Source organism: Neolamprologus multifasciatus, chromosome 22, assembly GCF_963576455.1.
Source record: "Neolamprologus multifasciatus chromosome 22, fNeoMul1.2, whole genome shotgun sequence".
NCBI classification, from domain to species: domain Eukaryota; kingdom Metazoa; phylum Chordata; class Actinopteri; order Cichliformes; family Cichlidae; genus Neolamprologus; species Neolamprologus multifasciatus.
In genome coordinates, this window is record NC_140459.1 from 5,181,069 (window position 1) to 5,206,416 (window position 25,348).

A 25,348-nucleotide genomic window follows, 5' to 3' on the forward strand; every position below is an offset into this window, starting at 1 on the left:
GGTTATATAAAATATAAGAGAAAGAGAGAACTTTAAGAAATTAATATAGCCGCTACAGCGACCATCAAAACGATGAAAAAATATTGCCGTAAACAGTTTATTTTGCGACACCACGAAACAAACGATAGCGTAAAATGAATTGTGTATTTTGTTGTACAGTTATTTTATTTTCAACTTTAATTTATATATTTTATCTTATTCTTTCCCAGTTAAATTTACCCTTCATTCTAATTTGTGTTGTACAGTTCTCATTTTTAACTTAATTTTTATATTTTATTTTATTTTATTTATTTATTATTATTATTATTATTTATTTATTTATTTATTTATTTATTTATTTATTTTTATTATTTTTTTTTTTTATTCCTTCCTAGTTAAATTTACCCTTTTTAATTTTCATATTTATTTCTTATTCATAGCCTTTTCTTTTTTCTTTAGGTCACGAGCAGTTGTCTAAGCATTTCACTGCATATCGTACTGTGTATGACTGTGTATGTGACAAATAAAATTTGAATTTGATTTGATTTGAAACAATAGACGTTTTTATATCGTCATCCGATATATATCGTTACATCGAACAGCCCTAGTATCCATGTTTTTTTCAGTTTCCTGTCACTGTCTGCAAAATGAGACATTTTTCCAGGAAATGCATTTACACGTCGATTACAGAGGACATCAGAAACCTCATTAAATCTAGCAAAAAAGTCTCTTTGTTGACAACAACTGCTTAGTTTAGAACAAAGTCATATTCTCCCACACAAAAACACAAACTGTATTAGACGGTAAATATCATGGAGACCTTCTCAGTTCTTTTGATGTAGGGGAATATTAAATGAACCACATGCTGTCAAATAGAAATGGATAATATGACCTAAAATCTCCACTTTATAATAATGAATTCACACTTTTTCATAAGTGACCGTGTGTGTCTCATATGTCCACACTAGCCAATTATAACTGTGGCAGCCTCAAATGTTGGGAAAGGATTGTGGACATAACCTTGGATGTCTTCTAACTTTCACTCTGAGTGCTCATTTTACTCATTAGTATAGCTGATCTGATATCGCAGCACAGACATTATCTTAATGCGTAAGGTGATTTTGTCAGAGGACTCTGCTCTGCCCACCGAAGCTTTGCATATTCCCGTCGATTACCGTCAAACCACCAGAGTGCACCAGCTCTACTTCTCAAGCATACCCTCTCCAACAACAACAGCTGGGTGGTATAGTTTTATTTCCCAGCCTGTAACGGGCTCGGGAAATCTGTTAAAGTCGCTCACACCTTTGGCCATTATCAGCGACCCAGCTTTTAACTGACTACGGGTTTTTATTTGAGGAAATGTGGTGTTTCATTTAGTGGAAGATTGATAATGTCAGTGATTCACTGAATCTGATTTACAGTCCAGCCACTAGCATCTCACCACGATCTATTATGTTGGAGGCGGTTACTCTAATTCACAGAAACCTTGAGCCACTCATGCAAGGACAATATGAAATATGAAAATAAGGTGCACACACTCCGAAGCTCTGCAGCTTTCATCCATTAGTCATCTCATCTAAAAATATTAGAAAAAAAACCCAGAAAGTCACTTAAATCCATCAAAGTGTGAATAACAGGCTTTGTTCTACTTTGCCATTGCATAAGGGATGTGACTGACTCCAAATAACCTCCACAGACACTGAGTCTGCTCCACTGTCGGTCCCAGCTGATACGGGATCAGCCAGCACTGAGCCCAACCAGGACAGACACATGTCAGCGTTCACACTGTTAATTAAGACGCCTGCTTTGCACCATTTTTTCAGATAAAACTAATGAAGAGTATTATATGAAATATGCAATAGCCAAGAATGATACAGTTAAATATCACTCAAAACTAAAAATATGTGTTTAAACTAGCGCTGCCAGCGTTAATTCGATTTAAAATGACGTTAACGCCATAAACGCATTAAACCAGGAAGTCTCCGTTAGCGAGTTAGCATGGATTGCCCAGTGCGAGGGGCTGCTAACGCGCTAACCGCGCTAAAGCGTTGATGCCATGCAGCCCCACAGCACTAGTTTAAACTAATTTTAGCTAACTGAAATAAAAATAATCTAGGCCATAGGTGTCAAACTCTGGCCCGCGAAGCCATACCAAATTACTATTAGAGCTGGCCCACTGGTATTATACAGCTAATATATATATTGTTTATGAAAAGTGCTATACCAATACAGGCCATTTACCATTGTTTAGTATTAAGCTTTGCTTGTTCCATATTCAGTTTTTCAGCAAAACTTGTTTGAGTCCATAAGAAGAGATTCATTCTTATATCTTGAAGAAGATTTTTTTTTTTCAATAAATATTAACGTTAGCCCGCAACTTTGTTCCAGTTTTGAATTTTGGCCCACTGTGTATTTGAGTTTGACACCCCTGATCTAGACTAACTAAAATGTTATTGTGTAACATTCAAGTTTCAGTCTTTTGTCTTATAAATAAAACAATAAAACCTCAATTAAATGGTAAATGGCCTGTATTTGTATAGCGCTTTACTAGTCCCTAAGGACCCCAAAGCACTTTACATATCCAGTCATCCACACATTCACACACTGGTGATGGCAGTTACATTGTAGCCACAGCCACCCTGGGGCGCACTGACAGAGGCGAGGCTGCTGGACACTGGCGCCACCGGGCCCTCTGACCACCACCAGTAGGCAACGGGTGAAGTGTCTTGCCCAAGGACACAACGACCGAGACTGTCCAAGCCGGGGCTCAAACTGGCAACCTTCCGATTACAAGGCGAACTCCCAACTCTTGAGCCACGATCGCCCAATTAAATGAGCATACCTCCTCTTAAAATGAACTGAAACTAAACTAAAGGCAAAATACAAATAAATCTAATAAAAAAGTTGAAAATGTATAATAAATCTTTGGGTTTAAATAGCACATGTTTTGGTATGAGTGTGCTCAACTTGAGATCATCCTTTTAAAAATACACCTACAGGTGTTGGATCCGGTCGAGTCACTGCAGAGCACAAAAGAACTTGCTCCTTCTCGAAGGTTGCTGCAAGCTCAGAATACCATCAGTCATTTGTACCCACGTCTCCGGTGATGACGTGAACACCTGAGACTGCACACAAGCTGCCGGTGAAATCCCCCAACATCCGGGGTTGGGCTCAAGGTCAACCATCCCCCTCTGAGGAGGGGGCCACTGAAGGCATGACCACCATCAACCAGATTAATCACCGCTGACTCATGAAAAAACCGTGATTAATGGCGAAGCTGCAGACGATCCACCTCCTCCACCACACTTGGAATGTGCTGCCGGACCCAACGTGCACGAGCACGCTAAAGTCAACAGCCATGCGACAAACTTAGAACCTTTATGACATTAAACTCTGCAACTCTACCCAAAATAACCCACATTTTACGAACACCCTCCCTCTGATAGTCTCAAACTCTTATATCATCCCTCTGTGATGTGTAACTATTTTGTCATCAGGCTGCTATCCCCACGTTCTCCCCAGCTTCCACTTCAATCTGTGATTCCCTGCTTTTCCCAGAATGCCCTTCAACAGCTCGCAGAGAGTGGGCGGGAGCATGTTGGTTTCACTCAGAGGCAGGTAGGCGTGTATAGGTACACATGCAGCTTGAAAGCTGTGGGGTTATTCACATCTATATCTGCAGCCCCTTCCTCAGACGTGTCCTGTAGCTACACTGCATTCAGCTCCACCGAGGCCACTGTGGGTGTACACAGTGATCTCTCGTGGGGATTTTACCCCCTGTTAATACAACATGTTGGTGTAAAAGAGCTGATTGCAAGGAAGCGGAAACAGCAACGAGTCTAGAAACAGGTTGCTAGAAACATCTGAATTTAAAGATAATGAGAAATGTTGGCACCCTCAAAAGAACAATCACCTGGACTATAATAAAAAATATTATTATTCCAAGAAGAAGAATCCTTTCAGTGTGGTCTTCCCAGGATCTCCTTCCAGCTGGACAGAAACACCTCAGGAGCTGTCCAAGAGGCATCTTAATCAGATGCTGAACCACCTCAGCTGGCTTCTTTTGATGCAGAGGAGTAGCGACTGTACTCTGAGCCCCTCGTGCTATCTCTAACACAGAGAAAGCTGATTTCTGCTGCTCGTATCCATGAATTCATTCTTTCAGTCACTACCCACAGTGTGTGGTCGAAGGTGAGGTCAGCACGAACCAGTAAATCAACCAGTACACTACCTGTACCCATTAATCTGTTGATCTACCGCTTCTCTTTTCCCCAGCGAGACACTGAGGCATGTTCTCCTACTTTCATCCCTCTGTACCACTTACTGGACAAGCAGCGGGACAGTTTATCCAACAGACTGATTCCATGCTGCTGCCAAATGGACAGATACAGGAAATCTTTTACACCACACGCGATCACCCTCAATATGACAATAAGTCTAAGAAAAAATGAAGCAGGTATTTCACCCCTCATTGCTGAAAGTGTCTAAATTTCATTATATTGCTGCTACGATCTCATGAATATCGCCTTGTTAGCGTTAGTGATTGGTTGTAGCTACGATAACTGCTCCAGTAAAACTACATTTTTATTTCTTTATTCGTTTTTAAAAGTGTCTTATTAAGTGGATTTCAGTGACACTGGGTGAAAACTTATATACCAACCCTCAGCTGCACTTTTCCAGTTTATATTCGGTACTATAATATTTAAGGTGCCACCCAAGATAAGTGGAGCCTCTGCGCAGAGACAATGACTGACTTTAAATCCCATGAACAAAAGCTAATTTGTGCCTCATTGGCAGATTATGGATGCATATGATTGGTTATTTTGTATTTTTTCTACTGTATAGTTAACATTGAGCAAAAAAAATCCCACTTTTGATTATGGGGTTTTTGATTATGAGCCACAACGTGGCAACAATCCAAAGTAGACTTACTATGAGCAACATTATTTGCTTCTGCAGAAACAACCTTCAGACTCACACATTTTATTAACAATCCAGTGCAAGAAAAAAAAAACCTACTCTGCCTGCAATCCTAAACTGAAACAGCGACGTCTCCGGTTGGTGGAGGTTGCAGTTACCATGGAAATGTATAAACCTGCAAATGTCAGGTTGCTTAGTGAAAGAACTTCAGAAACTGTGAGCAGTAACTGGACCATAACTAAGGCAATGCTTTATTACACATTCATACAATACAAGCTAAATATGTATAGAAGTATTCACTTTGATCAGGTTGGAAATGTGCTGTGCAATCTGGGATTTGCATTATGGGATGAGTAGTTCCTTCACTGTTTTAAGCCATTATGTACTCAGCCTTGTGCCTCTGCCCTGTTTTTCCTTTATTTTTTCATGCAAATTAATTTTTTTTACTGTAATCTTGTAGCTGTTTGGCTCGGTTGAAGATTTGAAACTCATTCATTTGCACATTACACCTCACAGTGGAAAAAACTACAACATTTTTACATGTAGAATTTGTATAACTAAAGCATATTCTTTCGTCGAGATCCACATACTTTTAACTTCTCATACATGTTCACTCCTGTGTAATAAAGCTAGCATCATCGTCGCTTGATGGACAGCTGTGCATTTTAATGAAAACCTGAAGCAATTACCGACTTCACAGCAAGTTTCACACTTTGTTAATCCATTAAGTTAGCCGCATTGGACACGTTTTCTAGGCCAGTTCAGGCCCTCGGGCCACACCTTTGACTTGGATGGTAAGTCAGAGGGGATGGTAGCATTATAGCACGGTGGCCTCATAACAAGATGGTCCTAAATGATAATTAATGATTCCAAAAATAGTGGCATTTGATATGCAGATGTGACATTGTTGACAATTATACTGTAATGACAGAACAAAGAGGTTAGAAATGCAGGGTGCACTGCCGAAAGCCTTTTTCTTTCTGTTTTATATATGTAAAGTGTTTTCAGGCTGGATTTAATTTGAAGTTTCAATTAGTCACTCTGCTGCTGGTGAAGTATCACACCACTATTTTTATGTGGCCCAACAGGCCAAATCTAAGTGCGTAAATAATGGAGGTAGGGGAAGCTCTTCTCTAATGTACCCTCGGTTTCAGTAACCCGGTGAGGCAGGTGTAGGTGTGCAGCTCTAAAAAATCCTGGTTAAAACACATCCTCAACCACACACATGGCCCTGCAACCATATATATGCAAGGTGATATCATCCACAAACACGCACCTACACAGACACCTACACGCATGCATACCCATCGCAAATTCACACAGGCACACACTAAGTTAGGTGAATGCTACTCAACACCTGTGCAGCGCAGAGAAGGGCAGTTAGTTTGCAGGATTTCTGCAATATTTTATCCAGTCATGCGTGTGCGTGTGTGTTCGAGTCCTCTTTCCCCCCTTATAATGTAGTCGCAGATGCAGACAAAAAGCACACAATCATCTCTTTTTATGCAGCTAGTGTCTCCATGTATGGCTGATGCTGCAGCTGCATTCAGGGCATCACAGTAAGACATAAAATGGGAGGGTTTTGTTGCATTATGCTGAGGCGTTCCTGCATTGTATGCATGTATGGCTGCAGACGAGCCTCATGATAAAAACCTGTTCGCCTGTCTACCACACTGCAGTACCGACACAATAAAGAGGGCAAATACCTGATTTTTCTTTTACGCAGGGGCTCCACGGAGAGGAGGATGCTGATCCTATAGATGCGGCACCCGTCACCATTTTCCCCTTTGAAGAAAGAGGAAAAAATAACAGTGTGCACAGCAACGTGTGAATTGAAGTAAAATGCAGTTTTGTCCCCATCAGTAAATAAACACAGGCTCTCCAATGAAGCGCAAAGATTGCAATGCCACACATGCGCCCTAGTAGGGAAAATGTGGCACTGCTGATGCCTTTTAAGTTAATTTCAATCGTATTTTACAACAATAAAAAAACCAAAAACAAATTGTGGGTTAAAGATGCCTTAATGTAAACTCCGACACTCGCAAACCCAAAATGTGACTACAGCTTTGAAGTTACGCATGATTAAAAGCATTGCACGCCACTCCAGTTCACAATTTTCATGCCTCTCAAAGCAGCAGTGCTCAGAATGAAATAGATTTTTTACCTGCTTCCTTCTTTGTCGCCTCCGCTGGGATCCCTATTGTGATTCGCGGATAGTGAATGGGAATGTGTCACCTACATGTTTCATTGTAATTCCCAGGTCTGGAAAAAGGAAATTGATTAGCCGCAGTGAAGCTTTGCTCGGTCTTTTTTTTCGCCTCCTCCAGTACAAGAATGAAAATAAAACCAACACAAAGATAATAAAAATAAAAATCAGTAAGAAGACGCGTTTATAAAATAATCGTTCAAGTGTCGTCGCGTTATTTCAGCCTGCTCTTTGTGGTGGATGTGTGCGCTCTCCCCAGTGATGCTCCAAGGCTCCACGTACGCCCGGCGCTGATGCTGCTTCGGCGTCTCTGCCTCTCTGACAAAAGACTGCTCTCACAGAGGTCCGCTGCTGTCTGCGCCCAACTCATTGATTGGACAATATGGCACTAGCCCACGTTCGCCTTTCTAAAGTACTGCAAATGATCGACCAATCCTGGAGCGGATGCCTACATCTGATTGGCTGTGTCCTGTTCGAAATCGTCGGTAAGTTCCTGGTACACGCGCACCTGTGACTACTTACAGTTAATGTAAATATTAATGCGCTGGTCGTTAATGTAGCAACATATTAATGTTCTGAGTTCTTATACTCTGTTTTCATTGGCTGACTGGGTTCCAAAAGGTAAATTCCACCACCCGCTGCTGTTTACAGTTAATGTAACCATTGATGTAGCTTAGCTAAAAGGCTTTACTGGAAACATAACTTTGTGTCATAGGCTTGTTAATATCTGACTCACATGGTAGCACAGGTTTAATTTATTCTAAGTTAGAATGGAACACTTGTAAATCTATTAAGACTTACAGCAACTGTAGGTAATAATGCAATAGCCAACAGTGTAGCAACACATTAAAATATAGAGTTCTTATTAATACAAACACTGTAAACCATTAACATCCTTACCCGAAGCATGGATGTCTTGTGTTTTTAATCTGACTAAACGTATTCAGTGTTGGGGAGTAACGGAATACATGTACCGCCGTTACGTATTTAAAATACAAAATATGAGTAACTGTATTCCGTTACAGTTACCGTTTAAAAAGGTGGTATTTAGAATACAGTTACTTTGTTGAAATAAATGGATTACACGGCGGTACTTCCCTGTTTCATATTGTGGCGGGTCAGGACTGTTTGGGTTTTGTTTGACAGCTACGTTCTGTTGTTCCAGGTGGCAGCGTTACGGTTGCCATGGTTACAGGGTGCCGCTCTCTCTGCGTGTTTCCTGGGTGAGAGAGCGCCTGTTGTTGTTGTTGTGCTAAGCTAATAGGCAGAATGCTACAGGTATAGCTCTAAAGAATGTAGCATCATAGGCAGTGTAGTCCGTGCTGCAGGGAGAATGGACTGCTGTACCCGTTATGTGTCTGTGAGCGAGGGAGGGAGAAAAAGGAAAAGTACGAGCTGTCATCGAGCAAAAACGGGAGCTGGAAGCATGTAAATATAATAATAACCACTGCAGCCAAGAAGAGAGCCTGACGAGCCCAGTTGTAAGTAAGCTATTAAAGCTAGTTTTCAGCTACGAGCCTGACACAGAACCCACCGTATTAGCCAGAGGTCCCTTTACTACGGTTCAGAGCCGCGGACCTTCAGTAACAGTAATAAATCACAGCAATAGTACATTCATGTAGTTGTAAACAGCATGATAATATATTAAGTAATCCAAAGTATTCAGAATACGTTACTCTCATTGAGTAACGTAACGGAATATGTTACAGAATACATTTTGGGGCATGTATTCTGTATTCTGTAATGGAATACATTTTAAAAGTAACCTTCCCAACACTGAACGTATTTATGTACACAGGTCTAATCATTGCTTGCACAAGCCTTAATTATTAACCATTAGCTCCTAAGTGCTAACAGGGCTAATAGAATTTACTGTTTTTTAGTTGCTTGGTCTGCTGTGCCAACGGTCAAGCGATCGATTGGAGAACGAGGGGCTTGCGCACAATTACATTTCTAAGTTAGGGGAAATGATCAGTGAATCTTATGAGTTCCTACTAAAAGCCCATTAACTAAAGCGTGGACCATTGTAGCACCATATTAATGCGCTGACTTCTAATGGTGTGACTGGTTGAAATGAGGTTCCAAAGCACTGATGAACTTTCAACCCTTCTGACCGTTAACATTAACTATAACGATCATAGCATATGTACGTTTGCAGAGCGTAGCACTGCAGGCATATCACAACTCACGTGTATGAAAACAGAGCATGAACATTCATTTAATGTTTTATGTATTCACACAAGAAAGGCAGTGACCAGAGACCACAGAAAGTGAATGACATTCCAGGACGTAATTAACTGCTGGCATTGGGAAGCTGGCAGAACTCGAGATAAGCTTTTCTCAACTTCCAGCTGAGTGACTGAAGCGACTACCAATGAGAGTGAAGAATGCCTCACACTGCCATATGACATTATGTTATATCTAAAGTACTGCAAGTTGGAAAGTTACCTGGTAACTGTAGCACACTTTAAAACTGAGGTCTCTCGTTGCCTTTAGCATATTTGGTTGCAGGTCATATGTCAATCACAGGTAGGGATAGGAATAGGTTCTTGTAAAGAACCAGCTGCCAGTAATCCAATTCCTTTGAATTGTTCGTCTGCCTGCCGATTGATTCCACTTGTGGTTGCAACTGGCTGATTTTAGTTCATGTGCTGGAGGAGGAAAACAGTGGCGCAGTCTGAATATGGAGATTACTTTTATTTTTATTGTGCAACAGGATAAAAGCACAATGGTAAAGTGCAAACTGGATCCAGAACAAAAACAACGGCTCTATGATGCTAACACAACTTCAGCTCTTTGCAAGCATCTGCATAGACAGCATGCTAATGCTAAGCTAGCCACGAGCCAAGTGCTATTAAAGCTGAGTGAATGCTGACCACAACCCAGCAGTCAGACCCTGAACGTCAACGGGTAACAAAAGCAGCGATGAGCAGTCAGGCTGCAGCTTCTGTTTCTACCTGTTCATGTTTCTATTGTAGAATCACCGTGACGATCGCTTCAAAGTCTCTGTGTTGGTTTTCTATCTGTGCTATGTGCTGTCGACTGTGTTCAAACCTAAATGCTAAGAGAAAGATCATATGTGTCTCGTCTAGGATGGGGATTTGTGTGTCATGTGGGAGTGTAGTCTATAGGGTTATATTGTTAAATAGTAATTACAAGACAATTTGTTTCAGGTCATTTTACAAAAAAACATGAAAGTAATGTAATAAGTAATGTAACGAGTTACTGTCTCCTGGAATTACTTAAGTAATGTACTGTATTACTTATAGGAACGTATGTTTGTGTAATTATAATACATCAGTTTCCTTGAGTAACGACCCCAACACTCACTGCAACAAAGAGAGGAAATACTTCTAACATGCAAAAACATGGAATTAACTTGCAGGAATGTGATATCTCTGATATGCTGCTTGCTGATGATGGCGACTCAAAGCAGATACAATGAGAATCAGTAAGAGAATTGATAAGGAATCAAATCGCTAAGTGATATTAATAATCGCTAAATTCCCTAATCCATCCCTAATTACAGGTATTCTTCATTCCAACTGTAGTCACTTTAAGTAGTGATGTGCGATACCACTGATTTGCTTTCCGATCCGATACCAAGTGAAATTCCGGGTGGTATCGGCGATACTGATCCGATACCGATACTTTGTACAAAAACATTTTTTTACTGTATCTTTTATTGTATCTCAAATTATAGCTTCATAATTATTACAGGACGTCAGATTACTTGTTCTTATCACTTAATAATGCAGAATTATTACTAGGGATGGGTACCGGTATCCGGTGCCATGATGGCACCGGTTCTGACATAAACGGTAGTAACCAGACCGAAAAGCAGCGCACATTTCGGTGCTTTATTTCGGTGCTTTTTTTTTCCTGAGATGTCACACACTTTGAATTCTAGCCAATCATTTTACATTTCCAAGGATAGTAGGCGGGTCCAGGTACGTACGTTCTTGTAGAGCAGCGCTACAGATTAAAAATGCCCAAGGCAAAGCGGTCAAAAGTCTGGCTGTACTTCACAGCAAAATATGCAAACTCAGCAGCCTGCAACAAGTGCTTTAAGCTGATACTATGATACTGTCAAAGGAAGTAACACCTCAAATCTGATGAAACACCTGGCGACGCATAGCGTTTTTGTTTTTTTTTTAAGCCGAAAAATGCGCCGTATTTGCTAGCTTGCTGCGAGACCTCACACCGAGCACATCTACTGCGGGTGTGGTGCCTGTTATCGGACCCGGAGTTAGCAACATTCCCCAAAAACACGAAGAGGAGAGTCCTGGCCCCTAGCCCTGCCAGTGTAGCAGAAATGATGAGGATGATGATGCAGCAGCAGCCGTTCTTCTCTGCGTGAGTAGCTTAATGTTGTTCGTGTGTAATTTACGTTGAGTAGGCTAACCACGTTATTAAATTAATGCATGTAAGGTGAACTAGCAAACACCGTAGTAGTTACATGCGGCTGTCTTCTTGTTTGATGGCAGATACTCCCTTCACCCTGGCCAAAAAGGCCAAAATGACCAAAGAAAAAGTGGGAAACAGTTAAACATGAGAGGTTTTTGGACAAAGTTTGTGTTTTTTCCATTGATTAAGCACTGCTTCCAGCCAAGAGTGATACCATATATGCCCTATAGCTGCAGAAAAGGCTAACATTGTTATATTTTTACAAAAAAACAGCTGAACATGAGAGGCTTTTGGACCAATTTTGTGTTCTCCATTCTTTAAGCACCGGTTTGAGAACGTTTAAGCACCGGCACCGTTTCAAAAGTACCGGTTTGGCACCGGTATTGGATAAAACCTAAACGATACCCATCCCTAATTATTACACAGAAAACTGAAGTTGTGTGCCATTTCAGCATGTTGCCTGCCCGCAGCACTAAAGGACTCCTCGAGAGACGTCTGTCTCGCCCTAGCAGCACCTGTCCCTCTCCTCGTCTTCAGTTCGCCTCAACATACGCTTGTCATATTCTGTGATATGATTTACTCTGAGGTGTTTAATGAGGTAAATGGTGTTGCCACAACACCTCACTTTCTTGCCACATGTATCACAAACCGCATCTCGGCTGTTTGTGGAGGTAAAATACGTCCGCACATTACTCCCAGCCATTGTTGTGAGCCACGCCAAGGGGCTGCGACACATTTATACAGCCATATTTCGCACATGACTATTAACGGCGGAAGAGGAAGTAGTTCCTTCCAATGTAGACAATCCAAATGTTATAGTTTCTTTCCACTCTGTTCCTGTAAATGATAAACTACAAATTTACCCTACATTACTAAAATATCGATATTTTAATATGAGAATCGATTCTAGAACATAAATGGTATCGGAGGAATCGATATTTCGGTATCGATCCGCACATCACTAACTTTAAGAACTCCCTCCCACCTTATGTCACAGTGGTTATTGCTTCCAGGAAGTGATTCACTCATAGCACATCACTACGACTTTCCATGCACTAGATGCTTAGGCATCCCTCTAACATATTTACTACCAACTCATTATTCAGTCAGTGGTATTTTGCATTGTCATTGGTAGTTGCATCATTCATTATTATCAGGATGTCCAAAAAACTCACTGAAAAGCCTTCAGCTAATCCAAAATGCTGCAGCAAGAGTCCTGACAGGGACTAGAAAGAGAGAGCATATTTCTCCTGTTTTGGCTTCCCTTCATTGGCTTCCTGTTAAATCCAGAATTGAATTCAAAATCCTGCTCCTCACATACAAGGTCTTAAATAATCAGGCCCCATCTTATCTTAATGACCTTGTAGTACCATATCACCCTATTAGAGCACTTCGCTCTCGCTCTGCAGGCCTACTTGTTGTTCCTAGAGTATTTAAAAGTAGAATGGGAGGGAGAGCCTTCAGTTTTCAGGCCCCTCTTCTGTGGAACCAGCTTCCAGTTTGGATTCGGGAGACAGACACTATCTCTACTTTTAAGATTAGGCTTCAAACTTTCCTTTTTGCTAAAGCATATAGTTAGGGCTGGACCAGGTGACCCTGAATCCTCCCTTAGTTATGCTGCAATAGACGTAGGCTGCTGGGGATTCCCATGATGCATTGAGTTTTTCCTTTCCAGTCACCTTTCTCGCTCACTATGTATTAACAGACCTCTCTGTATTGAATCATATCTGTTATTAACCTCTGTCTCTCTTCCACAGCATGTCTTTATCCTGTCTTCCTTCTCTCACCCCAACCAGTCGCAGCAGATGGCCCCGCCCCTCCCTGAGCCTGGTTCTGCCGGAGGTTTCTTCCTGTTAAAAGGGAGTTTTTCCTTCCCACTGTCGCCAAAGTGCTGCTCATAGGGGGTCATATGATTGTTGGGCTTTTCTCTGTATCTATGAAGCGCCTTGAGGCGACTTTTGTTGTGATTTGGCGCTATATAAATAAAATTGAATTGAATTGAATCATTCATGTTGAAGGTAAGCAAAGTTTTCAGGAGCCGCCCACTTCTCATTGACAGCAATGTCGACTAGAGACCAACCATCAGCTTCAAAGCAATGTGCAATGAGTGTGCAAATAGCCTAAAATTAAGTTAATTAGATCTACCTGAATACAAATGTGCATAAAATGTAAATACTATCAAGCACTTACATCTGTAAAATACAGTGGAATAATACACTTAGAAAACATCATCATATTTTTAAAGGACTGCCCTTCACATTAAACGAGTTTCCGCTGCAACTATAAGAAATAGTCTGTATGAAAAGCAGCAGCACCAAGTATTTAAAGTAATTCTACTCTCAGAATACCCATGGCTGTCTGCACGCTTTGAATGTGGAGGTTAGAGGTAAGTGAGAGCACAGGTTTTTATAATGTGAGTGAAGTGAGCCTTTTAAAGAAAATAAATTGTGCAGCCCCGTGATGTGCAATTATTATTCATAGTTTACCTAGCCCTGCACTCCCCATTGTAATTCATAATCATCTATTATGGTAATTGACTTTACGAGATTAATACCAGACTAATAAAGGTGCCTGAACTTGCTTCTATGAATAAATACGTGCTTGATATGAGTTTAGCTGGGGTTACCCTCCCCATTCCTCCCCGCTAAGAGCTGTTCAATGGCTGCTTGATGAATGGGAGGAAAGAGGGAGGATGGAGGGTGCAGAAGCGCCAAGTGATAATGCGGTGTCATCAGTTACCTTGACAACTGCAGCCTCTACATCAAACGTGTTAATTATGAATTTTTTTGCCAGGAAATTAGCAGAGGCTTGTTCCCCGTTCTTGGCCCGGCCTGTGCAGCTCAGGGTTTTTTGCCTCCATCACTCACTGCTGACTCCAACAACAAGGGTGAAATATAATATGCAAATCTCCACAGCAACTCTGCCTCGAGCCCAGGCTTATGTTGCTCTGCAATAAATAGGTAGTGCTCGTGCAAACGCTGCAGGCAGCATGCTCTCAACCCTGCAGCATCCACGGAGAGTTGGAATTTCAGTAGCATGCAGCAGGCGGGTCAGTTTTGTAACTCGCACACGGGCACGTTAGCGGACAATAACTGATTAAATAAGTGACCCAGCAGGTCAGCGGGCAGTAAATAAGCAGAGTCCTGTCAGTGCTGCAGCCGGTTCAACGCTGCGATTTCACGGCTACGTGGAAGCTCATTCATAAGGCTCACATTTACATATTTACCTTACAAACTATTTGTTAATGTCATGGGTTTAGGCTGTAAAAACAATACAACTGCAAAATTCCAATAAGGTTTAAAAGCTAAAATAAAGATAAAAATGTGATTATTCTTCTGTTTCTTAGGATGTCACATATCAGATTTGATAACATTGATTGCTGGATGATAAACATCATGTGATACATAAGAGACTTTGTTAAACTGCTTTTCATACAAAAAGGAGACTTGACCCTCTCACTGCTACATGAGTACGACTGAATCAGTCAAGCTTTCAGGCTCCATCTTGCTGGAATAGCAAACTTATGTACATCAGGCTCACACTTAATCTACATTTGATTTCATTTCTTATGGTTTTAGATTTTTCCTCATTTTTTAAAATGAGGTTTCTACTTATTTTATTGGTCTTAATTTGATCTTTTTTGCTGGTTGTTGCTTTTTGATATTATTTTACTCAATTTCTATTCCTCTCAAGAAATTGACTTTTGAGTTTAAACTCGATGCATGTGTTTATTAATTTAATTTACACAGTCTTCTTCCACAGTTTTGCTCACTTGCTTTCATCATTTACACATTTACCACTTTAATTACACCTCCCTAGCACCAGGTTGGACCCTTTTTGCCTTCAGAGATTTTGTTCCATATTTACACACATGGCTGCACATCTGTGATGCAAATCTCCTTTTCAAGCACATCCCAAAAGGTCTTTTTTGGCTTGAGATCTGGGGGCCATTTGAGTACCGTGTCATGTTCAAGCAACCATTTGGAGATGATTTGAGCTTCTTGTCATGTCGCGTTATCCTGCTGGAAGCAGCCATTAAAACACGGGTGCACTGTGATCTTAAGTGAATGGACATGGTCAGCAGCTATACTCAGGTAGGCTATGGCGCTTAAACAATACTTAGGGGTTCAGTGTGCACCAAGAAAATTTCCCCCACACCATTACACCACCAGCAGCAGCCTGAACCATGTGGAAAGATCCATGAGTTCATGTTGTTTATGCCAAATTCTGACCTGAACATTGAAGTATTACAGCCGAAAACTCCTCAGACTCTCTATTCACATCTGATGAGTCCTTGCAAATTGTGGCCTCTGTTTCCAGTTCTTAGCTGACAGAAGTGGCCCTAGTGTAGTCTTCTCCTGCTTCCGCTCTTTCACTTCAAGGTGTTGGGCTCTCACAGATGTTTTGCTTGTATCGAGTGATTATTTGAGTAGCTTGAAACATCTCCAGATATTTTATCATTTTTGGACCATTCGCTGCAAACCCTAGAGATGATTGTGTGGGAAAAATCCCAGTAGATCAGCAGTTTCTGAAATATTCACACCACGCTGTCTGGCACTAACAACCATGGCACAAAGTCACATAAATATCCTTTTTATCACCATTGTGATGCTCAAGATAACTTAAACTTTAGTAGGCCATCTTGACCATATCTACACACCTAAATGCATTAAGGCTACGTTCACACTGCAGGTCTTTTTGCTCAATTCCGATTTTTTTGTCTGCTCGTTCACACTACAAATAAAATGCGACAGCAAACGCGCTCTAGAGACGTCACACACAACGCGCTCTGTTTAGACCCAGAGCAACAGTATTGTTTGACTCATGGCCTTAATATAAAGACTTCGGACTTCACGTTTCCCAATTTTTGCTTTAAGTTATTTTGTTATTTACATAATAATGTAAATAACCTAATAATGATCCTTATTGCTGTTTTAGAGGAGCGCTGCTTCAAAGGATAGTTGCAGATTTCTGCAACAGTTTCCCAACAGTTTCACTGACATCTACACTGGACGGCCAGGAAGCGTTCGCGATGTCTTCTCCGGCGCTGATAATTGGCGTCTGTCTTGTGTCAGTGACGTAAAAGATGGATTTAATGCGACTTGACCATCAAACAGCAGCTTTCTAAAACATCAGATATGTATCGGATTCAGTACCACATACGAAAGTGACCCAGATCGGATTTGAAAATATCGGATTTGTGCCGTTCACACTGTCACACCATGATCGGATATGGGTCGCATAGGGTCAAAAAAAAAAAAATCGGATTTGATGCGCTTTCGCCTGCAGTGTGAACGCAGCCTAAGTTGCTGCGATGTGGCTGGTGTTCATTTATTTATATAGAAAATAAACAATAAAATCTGCCCCATTTTAACTGAGATATCAATGATTCTGTTCTCATTTGACATAAACAAGGTTACATGGAATCAAATTCCCATTGAGCCTTTAATTTATTCATGTTCATGCAAACGAACACTTTATTTAAAGACATAACATGTCCCAGAGTCGCTCTCACAGAGGAATAAGTGCAACTGGAGGATAGCTGGGATTTTACAAATACAAAAACACTAATGTAATGTTAAAAAGGAAAAAAGGAAAAATACTTGAAGTGGAACACATTTCAGGTTTTGTATAAGAATGAGCAGACAGCAGTCTTACACATTTAGTATTTTATTTCATAGTTTTTAGACATATTTAATAGAAAATAGAACAATTTCAATGTAAGTTAATGGTTGCTTGTATTACACCACTTTTTAAAAATTTATATATAATTTTAAATGTATACAAAATACAAGTTTACATAAATATTCATCAAAGATGCTGGCAGTCTGAGGATGCACAAAAACGTCCTCGTTACCTTTAGGCATCTTTTTTTCACCCTAAACATTTTTTGGCACAAATAAACTTCAGTATAGAAATATTATTATGACTATAGTTGCTCTTATGTTTACATTATGCCATTTCCTTTTGGAAAAATATCACTGCCATCACCCTGAAAAGTAGGTGACCTCACACAGTTGAAATCACTGCATCTTCTCTGAAATCCTGCTCTTCCAATCTGCTGTTTTGTAATGAATCTCCTCACTTCGATTCCTGCCAGCTGCCTTGAAGTTATCATCCATTTTCATGCAGATGAATATTTTATTTCCAAGTCTGTAGGCTTCAGTGGAACGAGCGTCGCTGACCTGAGTTCGACAGAAATCCTGTGGAGGAACCGCAGATGGAAAAGCTACATGTTGGTCTCTGCAGAAATAGCCAGAGGAGTTGGCACAGATCAGCCCGAGCGTTTGCCAGCTGTTCCCTCACCAAAGATGACTCTTGTAACCCTCTCATATGTATATTCAAAGCATTAGGCACATATCACAGCTCAGAGAGGAAAAAGTCATTACACAGATTATGAGAGTAGTAGGCAAAATATTACTATTACCGTCATGGCTCCCTGTAGTTATATCAGGATGGCAGTGATTTAGGATCGGCTTGCTTGCAGAGAATTTTCATAACAAGAGCTTAAACTATCAATAGATCAATAGCTTCACTAAAGTTGCAATCGATGTGCAGCTGGAGATCAATTCTGTGCAGCATGCTAATGTGATGGACTTCTTTGTGCATGTGTTTGTGTGTGTGTTCTGCATCAGCTAAGACTGTTTTACACCACAGTTACACACAGGGAAATTAGATCAACATTATTTACACAGAATTTAATTGCTCAATTTGATTGTGTTTAAACAAAGTTGTCCCCAAACCTCAATGTGACTAAAAGAAAATCCGATTTTAAAACTCTCAGATAACCCTAAAAATGTTGATTATGTGGCAGTTTACCAACCGAGGGGAATAATATGAATCAGGTACTGGAGAACAACATAAATGCATCAGCTAAATCTTTGTTTCATCACGGGGCCTCATGAAGATTAAAAACAGTTTGATGAGCGTGACCTGAAAATGGCCGAGTGAAGAAACGTGTTAAAACAACTCAGATCTCCAAGAGGACCGAACGACTCTAAACACATCACATGTCAATAAACACACCATCCACCAAGTCACAGGAGCTCAACAAACCTGAAGCCCAATGGTTTTCTCTGTGTATAAATTACCTTAAACCGGCTCTTCTGTTGCAAAAACCAATGGGAAGCACTTTATTAGTGAGTTTATGGGCTCAATCACTAGTTTTATGTCCTATTGAGCAAATCATGAAGTCCATTGCAAATTACAGTCATTAGAGTCAGAACAGAGGAGTATCCATTATATCAGGGGTGTCAAACTCAAATACACAGTGGGCCAAAATTCAAAACTGGAACAAAGTCGCAGGCTAACATTAATATTTATTGAAATATATTTATTCTTCCAGATATAAGAATGAATCTTTTCTTATGGACTCAAACACGTTTTGCTGAAAAACTGAATATGGAACAAGCAAAGCTTAATACTAAACAATATATATATTAGCTGTATAATACCAGTAGGCCAGCTCTAATAGTAATTTGGTATGGCTTCGTGGGCCAAATGTAATTAGGTTGCAGGCCAAAATTGGCCCGCGGGCCAGAGTTTGACACCTGTGCATTATATGCTGATACTCTTTAAAAAAAACATATAGGACAGTTAAAAAACTACAAATTCTACACTTGATTTGCTTTGAATTTAATCATCTGAATAACTTGGTGAAAAGCTCTCAGTTATCTGCATCTGAGTTTAGAGAAAGATTCCCACACAAACTACAAATGGTAGCCGATTTCAGAAAAGTGAAAGCAGAGCCTTTGGCATCTTGTCCAGTCTCGTATCCGTTTCCTGTCAAACATTTATCCACAATGCGCATGTGCAAACAGCCATAAAAAAGAAAGCTGCTGGCCTTGCTGCTTGTCAAGCTCATTGCATTATTAATGGGACATGGACACGCCCATGAGAACACCCATAAAGATTTCAGTAGCATGTAATCAAGCGGAGTCATTCCTGCTTCTAGAGACAAAAGCCAGCTGCAGCCACAAGATGGCATTAATGTGAAAGATGGATGCAAACGGTTATGAAAGCTTTATGATAGAATGCTGAGATTAAAGGAAAGTGATTACATTACTTTGGTGCATTTTAATTGATTTCTAGTTTTAGATTTCACTAGACAAGCATCACTGGAATATGCAGAATCAATAGACAAGGCACATGGACTCTACCCTCACACTCTGGCTGCTAGACTCGGCTCAGCAGGCACTCAGCTGTATCATAACTCTGGGTTCTTGTCTAGCTTTGTGTTAGCATGCTGTCTGTGCATGTGCTAGCAAACAGCTGACGTTCTGTTAGCAGCATATGTGTTTTTTTCTGTCATGGCTGCAGTTTGGATTTTACCGTTGAGCTCTTGTCCTTTTAAAAATAAAAGTAGTGTCCATGTCTCTACTGTAGACTGCTCTAATATTTTACTGAAATAAGCTGACTGTAGTGCAAGTGCACAGAAAGGAAAAAGGCATGTTTGTTTGCTAATAATTATAACTGTAATGCAATTATTGAATTTATTATAGTAACACATGTCATTACTGAAGAAAATAATTCTACTGTACTACTGTCAGTAACAAGCACACCCTGGATTATCCACTTGCATGACTCCATAATTCACAAAACTGTATTCATGCTGTGTATAATATTACTTGAGCTCATGAACTAATCGGGAAAGTTTTTACTGAGGTGTTTCTAAGGCTACGTTCACACTGCAGGTCTTGATGCTCAATTCCGATTTTTTGATCAAATCCGATTTTTTTGTCTGCTCGTTCACACTACAAATAAAATGCGACAGCAAACGCGCTCTAGTGTGAACGCTCAAAGCGGCCGCATGCGCAAAAGAAGACGTCACACACAACGCGCTCTGTTTAGACCCAGAGCAACAGTATTGTTTGACTGATGGCCTTAATATAAAGACTTCGGACTTCACGTTTCCCAATTTTTGCTTTAAGTTATTTTGTTATTTACATAATAATGTAAATAACCTAATAATGATCCTTATTGCTGTTTTAGAGGAGCGGTGCTTCAAAGGATAGTTGCAGATTTCTGTCAGAATCTGCAGATTATACAGTACAAATAAAATGTTCACGTTGTCTTCCCAACAGTTTCACTAACATCTACACTGGATGGCCAGGAAGCGTTCGCGATGTCTTCTCCGGCGCTGATAATTGGCGTCTGTCTTGTGTCGGTGATGTAAAAGACGGATTTAATGCGACTTGACCATCAAACAGCAGTCGCTTTCTGAAACATCGGATATGTATCGGATTCAGTACCACATACGAAAGTGACCCAGATCGGATTTGAAAATATCGGATTTGTGCCGTTCACACTGTCACACCATGATCGGATATGGGTCGCATAGGGTCAAAAAAAGTTGGATTTGATGCGCTTTCGCCTGCAGTGTGAACGTAGCCTTAGAGACTTCTACAGAACTGGAAGTCAAGCGATGGTGCCAAAGATGGACATGGCTGCAGTTACAGCACCTATTGGTTTTGGACTCGTCATTTTGAAACGATTATTTTTTGGAGCCTGAAATCACCTCATATGGATTAGAGGGTGGAGTGTTCAATTACCAGCAAACAGTTTGTTTGGCAAGCTGGATTCATAACTGTAGGTGTGCAGCATACGAATACAGATAATGGTTAATGAACACTAAGTAGCAAACTAATAAAATACTAGAATTTCACTCAGCAGAACTGGTGAATGGACTGTTTCTTATAAAGGACTTTTCTATTCCGCTGGAGCGCTCCAAGCACGTTATACAGCATGCCTTATTCAACCAGTCACACAAGCACTTTTTTCCTATGCCTAAGTGCTTTCAATTCAATATTCACACACATTCATACCCCAATGAATGAATCAGAGAGCAGTTAAGGGTTCAGTATCTTGTCCAAAGATAGTTTGGCACACAGACTGAAGCAGACAGGGATCAAACCATCAACCTCCTAATTAGTGGATGACCTGCTCTTCCGTCTGAGCTACAGCCAAACCTGAAGCACGTGTTCTTTAACCAAAGCCAAACAAACAGCACCCCTACCTGCTCGAGAGAAGAGCACAAGAACGTCTGCACCAAGCCCTTTTTAAATAATTAGCCAAGTGCCAACAGGTGAGACCACACAGGTAAGGGAGCCTGAAAGGACCAAAATGTATCTAATTAACTTGTTAAATGTAGTGTGTGGATGCAGTTGGAGCCAGCCTTAGGCACCCAGATGATATAAACAAAAAAGGACAGTTGTTCACTTTTAGAGCTGAATGTAAACATCTTGTTAAAAATAGAATATTAATCAAAAAGAGGCGCTGATTTGTTATAAGGTGAGAATGAGGTAAAATCACTCATTCTTTGTTGGATTTCTGTATTTTTCTGGACATCACTCCAGAAAATCCTCAAATAACAGTCAGGTAACAGTAACATGTGGTCCACAAAGCAGGAGAGCCCCTTTTTTAGGTTAACACCTTAGAAAATATCGAAGAAAACTATTCTGAGTGGACCTTGTAGATCATCAGCAAAGAGCTGAGGTTCAAAGACAGAAGCTTTTCTTTTTGTGAGCTCTGGATGAAAATGTAACAACAGAAAGCTGGAAAAAGAGAGAGAGAGATGTTTTTTCAAGAGCAAAATTAGAGCATGTGGAGGAGGAGGATTTGGCCGAGCAGATATGATTCAGAGGGGGCAGCGTGATGTGAGGTTTTTCTTGAAGAAATGAACCTTTAATGATCCTCTCGGGGATTCAGTCGGACTGACAGCAGAAGACGAGGAGGGACGCCGCTGTTCAGATTATACGAAGAAGGTCAAAATCTCAGCTCTCATGCAGCTGACGGCACAGCATCATTCTCTACAACTTCCCCCACTCCTTCCACCCCCCGGACAGGAAATCAGTAACTCCACCCTGAGGGTTTCTACACTCAGTATGGCTGCACCACAGAACAGGAGAAAGACTCGTGCAGGGGATGAAAACACAAGAATATCAACTCTCATTAAAAATATATACATTTGCATATTATGAATGGGTGATCCAACATGAGAACTACTTAACATGAAAGTCACATATAAGGAAAATAATAAAACAGGTAAAACGACCGACGTTGATGGAAACAATGATAAACTGGTACGATGAGATATTTTGATTTTTGTGGCGTTTTATTTGTAAATTAAAAAATAATAATAATACAATGTAACCTTTGCACATGGTTTGATGCATGCTCGTCCAGGTAAGGAAATCTCTCGTCCACTCATCCAATCGATTTCTTCAGCTGTCTCAGCTGAATGCTGGTTTCCCCGACCTTTTAAACAGGTCACTTTCTTGATCATTACTATGCAAACCGTCATGACTATTGATCAATAACCACTGATCAAAGACCATTGATCAGCGAAAACCGATCGATGGCCATGAGAGTTGGGGAATGGCTGCAATCACAGCATTGTAAGATGGTGAAAGCCCCCTCCTCGTGTAAACGGCCTCCTTGACTCCCTGCTCAAATTGGACATCCTCATCAATGAAAGAGTGTGCATGACCTGTCGTCATGCAAAGTCCTGACATGACGAGTTAGGTCTCATCAAAGGAAGCAGATCTTTAAAGGTGACCAATTTGTGGCCCAGCAGTGTTTAGAGAAAATGCATCTGAGCTGTTCTGATACTCCTGAAACATCAGAGATCCTTAAGTTTTCACTTAGGCTGCATTTGTCCTTTTTCTCTCCTGAATCGCACATGCAATCGCTTCACATGCAAAACTGATTTTAAGCCTTGTCACTCACGCGCAGAGATTCATCCAGATACTTGAATACTTGGATATTATGTACTGTAGATGGTGAGATTTTAAAGTGTTCAAAACCTTACAGTTGGAGATGCACCTTTTTGCAGGCTGGTGAACCTCTGAGAAACTCTGCCTCTCTGAGATGTCTTTTTTTTCTTGTGTTTTGTTGCCAGTTAACCTAATTAGTTGAAAGATGTTCCTCCATCTGTTGTTTTAGTAACACTTACTTTTCGACCCTTCCGTCCCAAATCTTTTGCGGCGTCTTACTGCCATCAGGTTCAAAGTGATCTAACATTTTTTATGAAATTATAAAATGTTTAAACATGTAATATTTACATTTCACACAGCGTCCCAGTTTTTCTAGAGCTGTTCTTGTATTTCCTTACACAAGTTAAAGGCAGGGTTATGTCTGGTTGGGATGGCAGCAACCAAAATGTGTTCACACGTTTTAAAATAACGAGTGCTGTGCTCACTGTGTCACACACATTAGCATCAGCAGAGGGAGATGTCAGAGTGACATCACCGAAGTCACAAAGCAAGCATAAGGCCTGCGACATAACTTATGAGGTCACAGATGAGTGTGAAGTATCAGGTGATGTAAGAGGCATTATGCAGACACAATTACACTCACTAAGCTGAAAGGATGGTCAAGATAGCCAAAGGTCAGACCCACACTGATAATCTGCTATTTATTTGAAATTTGGGGGAAATATGCATAAAAACTATCCTACAGAGAGGGATGTGATGAGATTAATCTCACTGTTATGAGTGTATGATCATTAAAAATCCAAATAGCAAAAAGATAAGTAAAGAGAACATCTGGCCTGCCTCTGTCCTCTGTGTTTGTAGGGTTCAAATAATCTACCAACACCTCTAAATCTCACAAATTGATGCTCTTTTTGGATTTATTCAAGACAACAAAAATGTTAAAATGTCAATGTAGCGACTGTTTTGACCAATATAGCAACGCCTATGAAGAGCTGCTATATGCTACAGTCACACTAGTGGTTGGAGACTGCAGCACAACCAAAATTCCTCTGACGGTGTTCAATGAAATCACTATCTTGTTGCCTTTGAAATGGTTGCAGTAATTTTACAGAGTCAAAGTAAGCAGCTGAAGAGGGTCAAGCTGGCAGTGGTTGATCTTATAATATGATTCACTGTGATAAATAAGCCAAAAACACAAATCTGTTGATATCCATCCAACTATTCGCCTTTTTCCACTTATCCAATTCAACAAATGTCCTGTTTTTCTTTTATATAGAAATATAATCAGAATACAACCAGTTCAGTCGAGCCCCCTGTCACGCAGACTTACTCAGACCGATTGAAACATGTTGGGATTCTTGCTGTGGTTATAAATTAAATCAGAATCTTTATCAGTCAGTCAGAGTTGGTGATTGTTTGGTGACAGGTTGCTTCCATCCAGGAGAGCTGTGCAGCTGCCCTGTGATTAAAAGTGGTTTGCGTAAAGGTTGCCTACTTGCAGTGTTGGGGAGTAACGGAATACATGTACCGCCGTTACGTATTTAAAATACAAAATATGAGTAACTGTATTCCGTTACAGTTACCGTTTAAAAAGGTGGTATTTAGAATACAGTTACTTTGTTGAAATAAATGGATTACACGGCGGTACTTCCCTGTTTCATATTGTGGCGGGTCAGGACTGTTTGGGTTTTGTTTGACAGCTACGTTCTGTTGTTCCAGGCGGCAGCGTTACGGTTGCCATGGTTACAGGGCGACGCTCTCTCTCTCTGCGTGTTTCCTGGGTGAGAGAGCGCCTGTTGTTGTTATGCTAAGCTAATAGGCAGAATGCTACAGGTATAGCTCTAAAGAATGTAGCATCATGGGCAGTGTAGTCCGTGCTGCAGGGAGAATGGACTGCTGTACCCGTTATGTGTAGGGATGGGTATCGTTTAGGTTTTATCCGATACCGGTGCCAAACCGGTACTTTTGAAACGGTGCCGGTGCTTAAACGGTGCTCAAACCGGTGCTTAAAGAATGGAAAACACAAACTTTGTCCAAAAACCTCTCATGTTTAACTGTTTTCCACTTTTTCTTTGGTCATTTTAGCCTTTTTGGCCAGGGTGAAGGGAGTATCTGCCATCAA

The 25,348-nt window shown here is 40.6% G+C and overlaps 1 protein-coding gene and 1 long non-coding RNA gene across 3 annotated transcripts in view; both read right to left on the reverse strand.

The window, feature by feature from the left end:
- Positions 1-8,608, reverse strand: part of shisa7b (shisa family member 7) — an 82,465-nt gene extending 73,857 nt beyond the window's left edge. For both annotated transcript variants that reach the window (XM_085147927.1, XM_085147928.1), the window contains exons 1-2: positions 7,064-8,608; positions 6,606-6,684 (exon numbers count right to left, since the gene is read on the reverse strand). The gene's annotated coding sequence lies outside the window, so the exon portion shown is untranslated. The remainder of the gene's footprint in view (positions 1-6,605; positions 6,685-7,063) is intronic.
- Positions 8,609-16,498: 7,890 nt separating this feature from the next.
- Positions 16,499-25,132, reverse strand: LOC146492702 (uncharacterized). Its single transcript, XR_014871846.1, has 3 exons — positions 21,337-25,132; positions 17,940-18,445; positions 16,499-17,755 (listed from the first exon to the last, which is right to left on the reverse strand). It is a non-coding gene; the product is annotated as an uncharacterized LOC146492702 (long non-coding RNA).
- Positions 25,133-25,348: the final 216 nt, after the last annotated feature.